The sequence below is a fragment of the Neomonachus schauinslandi genome, unplaced genomic scaffold, assembly GCF_002201575.2.
Source record: "Neomonachus schauinslandi unplaced genomic scaffold, ASM220157v2 HiC_scaffold_1639, whole genome shotgun sequence".
Taxonomy (NCBI): Eukaryota; Metazoa; Chordata; class Mammalia; order Carnivora; family Phocidae; genus Neomonachus; species Neomonachus schauinslandi.
The window spans coordinates 1-8,073 of NW_025410329.1; the positions used below are offsets into that span (position 1 = coordinate 1).

The window sequence follows — 8,073 nt, forward strand, 5'->3', positions numbered from 1 at the left end:
AGCATGCCACTCTGCAGTAAGCACCCAGGGTAAGCAGGTTCGGGGGGGCAGGAGAGGGCTCGCCGGCATCGCCATTGCCTTGCTTGGGTCAATGATGAGAACTCATATTGTCTCGAAGAGAGATGATGACCTAAAAATCATTCTCAATAGGATTATGCTGAGGCCCAATGGAAGGGACCATCTCAGAGTCATCATCCTGAGGATGCTCAGGGCCCTCGGGGAGCACTGCAGTTTGGGGCTTGAAGCGACTGATCCCTCAGGCCTCACCGCTTTGGCTGTGGCCTGACCTGGGCCTCCAGGTGCACAAGAGGTGCTCGGGCCTTCGGCCTTGCCTGCTGACCCATCCCCCCTCTCAGGATGCCTTCTGGGGAGCCATTGCTAGGCAACCCTGGTCTCTTTGTGTCTTTCAGCAGGCCTTGGTGGCCAGGGTCTCAGTGTGGTCACAAACATGGCAGGTGAGTGGAGCCCCTGGGCTTCAAGGGAGGCCATAGACACCATCTGGAGTGGGTATGGGTGGCCTGTGTCTGGGTGGTGGCCACATGGGGGTCTGGTTGGGAGACCTGGATGGTCGGAGAGGGTGGATTTCCCCATTGAAGGTCCGACCTTGGGTCATCCCAGGTGGAGGGGAATTGAAAGATTGGCTGGGTCTCTGACATGGACCAGAAAGTACAGGGACACCACTGTCAGCCAACGATCAGCTGAGGGACCTTGCTGCTTCACGGTGTGCCCCATGTGCCCATCCAGATGGTTGATATAGGCCCCTTGGGGCCACTGGGGGCTGTCTCCTTGGACCTGGGGTATTCATGAAGCCCCAGACCTTGGCAAGTTGCCCTGGGCCGGAGAGCTCAGAGTTCCTGTCGCATGCAGCTGACTCCCATGGAGCTTGGGCCCCTCGGGGCAACTGGGAGTTCGCCTCTCCAATCCCTTGGGCTGCTGAGACAGGAAGGGCCACCTGGCATAGGAGGGTATTCTTGAGTCCCTGGGCACAATAGGCAATGTCCTTGGGCCTATCATCGCGGCACTCTAGATCTGAGGGAGTGATCCCATTGATGAGGCCCAACAGGTGCAGGGAGGGGGCCCCTGTGCACAGTGGGAATGGGCAGCATGCCTGGTTGCGAGCATGCTGTTATCCCGGCATCCATTCCTCTGCCCATGGGACCCTGAGGGCCATGGGTCCCCATGTCCTCGAGGGCACCAGCCCAACTCTGGGTGTCAGAGATGGCCAATCTGTGGGAGGGCGAGGGCCTGACTGTACATACCAGGGCATCCACCCTTCATGCCTGGCCCAGAGTCCACAGCGTGCTACCTCTCTGGAAGGCTGTGTGCTGGGCCTTCTGAGGGGCAGCACAGCAAGTGTCAGTGTTCACGGGGGCCACGCTCTCTGTTGTTTTGTGGTCAAGGTATGGGCATTTCTGCTTCTGTAGTTTGCCCCTTCCATGTGGTCCCCTGCCATATGCCGGCCGGCCTAACAGCTTGCCATGCGGCCGCAGGCTTTACACACTGGCCGCTCTTGGTTACAATGACAGGTGCCACAGAGCAGTGCATTTTGACACCTCGCCCATCCCTATCTCCCCAGCTCATGTCCCCAGATGAAGATCCTGCCCTGAGGTCCAAGTCTTGCTAGGCTCAGACACTGCAAGACGCCCAATGTCTCATGCCCCTACCCCACCCCCCGGGCATCCCTCTCTACAGTAAGCAACCCCAGTAAGCTGGTTCAGGGGAGGGGTGAGTGCCTGTTTCATCGCCACTGCCTTCCTTGGATCAATGATGAGAACTCATAATGTCTCAAAGAGAGATGATGACCTAAAATTCATGCTCAATAGGATTACGCTGAGGCCCAAGGGAGGGGATCATGCCGGGCTCAGCATCCCGAAGATGCTCAGGGCCCTGGGTGAGTGCTGCAGATTGGGGCTTGAGGCAACTGTTCTCTCAAGGCTCCCCACTGTGGCTATGAACTGACTGTGGGCCTCCAGGTGACCACGAGTGGATCAAGCCTTCGGCCTTGCCTGCCGACCCATTCTTCCTCCAAGGATGCCTCCTGAAGAGCCATTGCTTTGCAACCCCGATTTTCTTGTGTCTTTCTCGGGCCTTGGTGGTCATTGTCTTGGCGCAGCCACAACCATGGCAGGTGAGTGGAAGCCACTGCACTTGGAGGAAGGCTGCAGATGTCGTTGGGGTGGGTCATGAGGCCCGTATCTAGGTGGCTGCCGCATGGGAATATGGCTGGGAGCCCTGGATGTCTGGAGAGGTGGACTTCCCCTTGAAGGTCCACTGTTGGGCATGTGAAAGATGGGCCGGGTCCCTTAGGAGGACTAGAAAGTGCAGGGGCACTGCCATCACCCAGTTCAGTTGAGGGATCTTGCTGCTTCAAGGTGTGCCCCATGGGCCCATCCAGTTGGTGGACGTGGGCCCCTTGGGACCACTGGCGGCTGTCCCCCTCAGCTCTCAACTGTTCCTGTAGCCCCAGCACTTGGCAAGGTGCCCTGGGCGGAAGAGCCCAGAGTTCCTGATGCATGTACCCAACTGCCAAGGAGCTTGGGTCACCTCAGGGTAGCTGGGAGCTCCCCTCCCCAATCCCTTGGGCTGCTGAGACAGCAAGTGGCCCTCCGGGACTAGGAGGGGAATCTCAAGTCCCTGGGCACAACAGGCAATGGCCCTGGGCCTCTCGCCCTGACACCCTAGACCTGATGGAGTTATCCAGGGGAAGAGGATCATCAGATGCAGGGAGAGGACCCCCCCCACTTGCATGCTAGGCAGTGCGCTACCTGCCTTGGTTGTGTGCATGTGTTTGGCTCAGCATTCATTCCTCTACCCTGGGGGCCCTGGGGGCAATGGCTTCCCATGTCCTCGAGGACACCTGCCCTCGAGGGTGTCACAGATGGCCAATCCGTGGGAGGGTGAAGCCTTGGCCCTACCTACCAGGACAAGCCCCCTGCATGCCATGTCTCGTTCCCATATCCTGATAACTCGCAGGTAACCTGTGTGCCGGCCTTCTCCTGAGGGGTAGCCTCAGCAAGGCTTGGCTCCCTTGGGGGCCATGCTCTCCATTTTTGCAGGGTTCAGGTATGGGCATCTTGGTCCTGTAGCCTGCCCTTTTCTTGCAGTTCCCACTGTATGCCAGACAGCCTCACGGCTTGCCATGCGGCACCAGGATTTCAGGACTGGCATCCCTGGCTGCAGAGGTAGGTGCCCTGGAGAATGGCGTTTTGACACCAAGCCTACCCTCTCTCCCCAGATCACGTACCCATACAAGGATCCTGCTCTGAGGACCAAATCTTCCTAGGCCCAGCCCTGGCAAGTGGCCCAACGTCTCCTGCTCTGACACCCTCAGGGTAATCCACTCTACAGTAAGCTCCCCCGGTAAGCAGATTCAGGAGACAGGAGAGTGCCCACCTGCATTGCTACTGCCTTGCTTGGGTCCATGATGAGAACTCATATTGTCTTGAAGAGAGATGATGACCTAAAAATCGTGCTCAATAGAATTATGCTGAGGCCCATTGGCAGGGTCCATCCCAAGGTCAGAATTCTGAGGATGCTTGGGGCCCTGGGAGAGCGCTACAGTTTGGGGCTTGAGGTGACCAATCCCTCGGGGGTCCCCGCTGTGGCTATGGTCTGACTGTGGGCGTCCAGGTGCCCAAAGGTGCACAGGCCTTCGGCCTTGCCTGCGACTAATTCCCCCCACCAGGACGCCTCCCAGGGAGCCACTGCTTAGCAATCCTGGACTCCTTGTGTTTTTCCATGGGCCGTGGTGGCCAGAGTCACAGTTTGGCCTCAACCATGGCAGGTAATTAGAAGCCATTGGGCTTGGAGGGAGGCCGAGATGCCGTAGGGGTGGGTTCGGGAGGATGGTATCTGGGCGGCAGCCACATGGGCTTCGGGCTGGTAGCCCTGGACATAAGGAGAGGGTGGACTTACCTCTTGACAGTGCATCCTTGGGCCATCCCACCTGCAAAGGAAGGGAAAATTTTGCCATGTCCCTGACAAGGACGGGAAAGTACAGGGAAACCACCGTCAGCCCATGTTCAGCTGAGGGCTCATGCTGCTTCACGTTGTGCTGCATTGGCCTGTCCAGATGGTGGACCTGGGCCCCTTGGGCCACTGGCGGCTGTCCCCCTCAGCCCTGGGCTGTTCCTGAAGCCCTGGCCATTGCCAAGATGACCCAGGTGGGACAGCCCAGAGCTTCTGTCCCACACACCTACTCCAAGGAGCTTGGGCCTCCTTGGACCAGCTGGGAAGCTCTCCTCCCTGATCCCTTGGACTGTCAAGACAGAAAGGGCCCACCAAGCCAAAGAGGGGAATCTTGAGTTCCTGAATGCAACAGGCGATGGCCCTGGGGCTCTCACAGCAGCTCCCTAGCCCTGAGGTAGTGATCCCGGGAAGAGGCCCACCAGGTGCAGGGAGAGGACCCCCTTGCAAGGGGAGTAATGGGCGTCATGACCTGGTTGCATGCATGCGGTTTGCCCACTATCCATTCCTCTGCCCTGGGGACGCTGGGGGCTGTGCCTCCCCATGTCTTCAAGGGCACCTGCCAGGCTCAGGGTACGACAGATGGCCAGTCCGTGGGAGGGCAAGGGCCTGGACCTAACTACAAGGGCACACACCCTTCACGACTGGCCCCATGCCCACAGCGTGCTACCTCTCGAGAACCGTGTGTGCCGTGCCTTCTTCTGGGGGGCAGCATCAAAAAGGCTCGGGTCCTTCAGGGGTCAAGCTTTCCATTTTTGGGGGGTCCAGACATGGGCATCTCTGCTTCTATACCCTGCCCCTTCCTTGCAGTTACCCACTGTGTGCCAGCAGGCCTAAAGCCTTGCCACGCGGTGCTAGGCTTTCGGGACTGGCACTTCTTGGCTGCATGGGCTGGTTCCATGCAACAGGGCGTTCTGACACCTGGCCTACCCCTCTCTCCCCAGATTGTGTCCCTAGATGAAGATTCTGCCCTGAGGGCCACGTCTTGCTAGGCCCAGTCCCTGCAAGAGGCCCAAAGTCTCGTGACTCTTCCCCCACCCCCCGCCGGGGCATCCTGCTTTACAGTAAGCACCCCAGATATCAGGTTCAGGGGATGCCCTAATGCACGCCTGCGTCATCACTGCCTTGCTTGGGTCAATGATGAGAACTCATATTGTCTCAGAGAGAGATGATGACCTAAAAATCATGCTCAATAGGATTACGCTGAGGCCCAATGGAGGATACCATGCCGGGATGAACATCTGAAGGTTGCTTGGGGTCCTTGGGGAGCACTTTAGTTTGGGGCTTGAGGTGATGGATCCCCCAAAGTTCCCCACTGTGGCTGTGGCCTTTCAATGGGCCTCCAAGTGCCCAAAGGACCTCAGGCCTTCGAACTCCCTTGATCACCCTATCCGCCTCCCAGGACAACTGGAAAGCCATTGCTTAGCACCTGGTTCTCCTTGTGACTTTCAGCTGACCATGGTGGCCAGAGCCTCTGCACGGCCTCAAACATGGCAGGTGAGTGGAAGCCACTGGGATTGGAGGGAAGCAGCAGACGCCATTGGGGTGGGGTCGGGTGGCCCGTGTCTGGGTGGCTGCACATGGACATTGGACTGGGAGCCCTGGATATCTGTAACGGGTGAATTTCCCCCTTGTAAGTACGCCCTTGGACCATCTCATGTGCAGGGTAAGCAAGGGTTTACGTGGGTCCCTGACAAGGACCGGAAAGTGTAAGGTCACCAACGTCAGCCCACGTTCAGCTGAGGGCTCTTGCTGCATCATGGTGTGCCTCATGGACCCATCCAGATGGTGGACGTGGGCCCCTTGGGCCATTGGCATCTGTCCACCTTGGCCCTGAGCTATTCCTGAAGCACTGGCCCTTGGCAAGTTGCCCCGGGAGGGAGAGCCAAGAATTCCTGTCACATGCAGTCGACTGCCAAAGAGCTTGGGCCCAATTTGGGCAGCTGGGGAGCTCCCCTCTTGATCCCTTGGGGCGCATAGACAGGAAGAGCCCACCGGGCCTAGGAGGGGATTCTCGAATCCCTAGGCGCAACAGGCGTTGGCCCTGGGCCTATGGTAGCAGCACTCTAGACATGAGGGAGTGATCCCTGGAAGAGGCCAAACAGGTGCAGGAACAGGGTGCCCTTGCACAGCGGACAGTGGGTGGCATGCCTTGGTTGCATGGACATGATTACCCTGGCATCCATCCCTCTGACCTTGGGGCCCCCGGGGGCTGTGACTCCCTAGGTCCTCGAGGTCACTTGCGGAACTGCAGGTGTCACAGATGGCCAATCCCTAGGAGGGTGAGGGTCATGTCCTAACTACAAGAGAATACACCCTTCTTGCCTGGCCCCTCACCCACAGGGTGCTACCTTTCGGGAAGCCTGTCTGCCCAGCCTTCTCTTGGGTGGCAGCATCAGCAAGGCTTGGTTCCTTCAGGGACTACATTCTCCGTTGTTTCAGGGTCCAGGTATGGGCATCTCTACTCCTGTAGCCTGCCCCTTCCTTTGGGTCCCCCAATGTGTGCTGGCAATCCTCACAACTTGTCACATGGCACCAGGCTTTCGGGACTGGCAGCTCTTGGCCACAGGGACAGGTGCCCCAGTGCAAGACATTTTGACAGCTGGCCACCCCTCTCTCCCCAGATGCCATCCCCGAGATGAAGATCGCTCCCTGAAGTCCAAGTCTTGCTAGGCCAAGCCCTGGCAAGGGGCCCAACATCTTGTGCCATCGCCCCCTTCCCGGGGCATCCCGTTCTGCAGAAAGCATCCCAGGTAAGCCACGTCGGGGGATGGGAGAGTGCCCCCCTGCGTCGCCATTGCCTTGCTTGGGTCAATGATGAGAACTCAATTTGTCTCAAAGAGAGATGATGACCTAAAAATCATGCTCAAAAGGATTACACTGAGGCCCAATGGAGGGGACCATCCCCGGGTCAGCATTGAGAAGATTCTCAGGGCCCTGGGGGGGAGCTGCTGTTTGGGGCTTGAAGCGACCAATCCCTTCAGGCTCCCCGCTGTGGCTGTTGTCTATGGGCCTCCAGGTGCCAAAGAGGTGCTCAGGGCTTCTGCCTTGCCTGCCGACTCATTCCCCCTCCCAGGACGCCTCCCAGGGAGCCATTGCTTAACAACCCTGGTCCCCTTGTGTCTTTCAGTGGGCCGTGGTGGCCAGGGTCTCCATGTGGATTCAACCATGGCAGGTGAGTGGAAGCCACTGGCCTTGGAGGAAGGCCGCAGATGCCATCCGGGTGGGTTTGGGTGGTCCGTGTCTGGGAGGCGGCCACACGGGCGTTGTGCCGGGAGCCCTAGATGTCCGGATAGGGTAGATTTCCCCATTGAAGCTCCTCCCTTGGGCCATCGCATGTGCAGGGGAAGTGAAAGGTTGGCGGGGTGCCTGACAAGGACTGGAAAGTGCAAGGATGCCACTGTCAGTCCACGTTCAGCTGAGGGCTCCTGTTGCTTCATTTTGTGTCCCATGGACCTGTACAAATGGTGGACTTTGGCCCCTTGGGGACACTGGTGGCTCTCCCCCTTAGCCCTGGGGTGTTCCTGAAGCCCTGGCCCTTGGCAATGTGCCCTGGGCAGGAGAGCCCAGAGCTCCTGTCACATGCAACCGACTCTCAAAGAGCTTGGGCCCCCTCAGGGCAGCTGAGGAGCACCGTCCCTGATCCCTTAGCCTGCTGAAGCAGGAAGGGCTTACCGGGACTTGAAGGGGAATCTCGAGTCCCTGGGCACAACAGGCAATGGCCCTGGGCCTATCGTGGTGGCACTCTAGACCTGAGGGAGTGATCCAGAAGAGGCCCAGCAGGTGCAGGGAGAGGGCTCTCTTGCACGGCGGGCAGTGGGCGGCATGCCTTGGTTGCGTGCATGCGGGTGGCCTGGCATCCATTCCTCTGCCTTAAGGACCCTGAGGGCCGTGGCTCCCCTTGTCCTCAAGGGCACCTGCCCAGCTCCAAGTGCCACAAATGGCCAATACGTGGGAGGACGAGGGCCTGGCCCTACCTACCAGGGCACTCACCCTTCATGCCCAGTCCTGTGCCCACAGCTTGCTACCTCTCAGGAAGCCTATGTGCTGGGCCTTCTTGGGGGGCAGCATCAGCAAGAATCGGCTCCCTCAGGGGCCACACTCTCC

The 8,073-nt window shown here is 58.9% G+C and overlaps 5 non-coding genes across 5 annotated transcripts; all 5 read left to right on the forward strand.

Moving 5' to 3' along the window:
* The first annotated feature begins 85 nt into the window (after positions 1-85).
* LOC123323858 lies at positions 86-166 on the forward strand. The gene has a single exon (XR_006539550.1). It is a non-coding gene; the product is annotated as a small nucleolar RNA SNORD115 (small nucleolar RNA).
* A 1,592-nt stretch (positions 167-1,758) lies between these two features.
* On the forward strand, positions 1,759-1,839 carry LOC123323860. The gene has a single exon (XR_006539552.1). It is a non-coding gene; the product is annotated as a small nucleolar RNA SNORD115 (small nucleolar RNA).
* Positions 1,840-3,415: 1,576 nt separating this feature from the next.
* LOC123323861 lies at positions 3,416-3,496 on the forward strand. The gene has a single exon (XR_006539553.1). It is a non-coding gene; the product is annotated as a small nucleolar RNA SNORD115 (small nucleolar RNA).
* Positions 3,497-5,097: 1,601 nt separating this feature from the next.
* LOC123323857 lies at positions 5,098-5,178 on the forward strand. The gene has a single exon (XR_006539549.1). It is a non-coding gene; the product is annotated as a small nucleolar RNA SNORD115 (small nucleolar RNA).
* Positions 5,179-6,774: 1,596 nt separating this feature from the next.
* Positions 6,775-6,855, forward strand: LOC123323859. The gene has a single exon (XR_006539551.1). It is a non-coding gene; the product is annotated as a small nucleolar RNA SNORD115 (small nucleolar RNA).
* Positions 6,856-8,073: the final 1,218 nt, after the last annotated feature.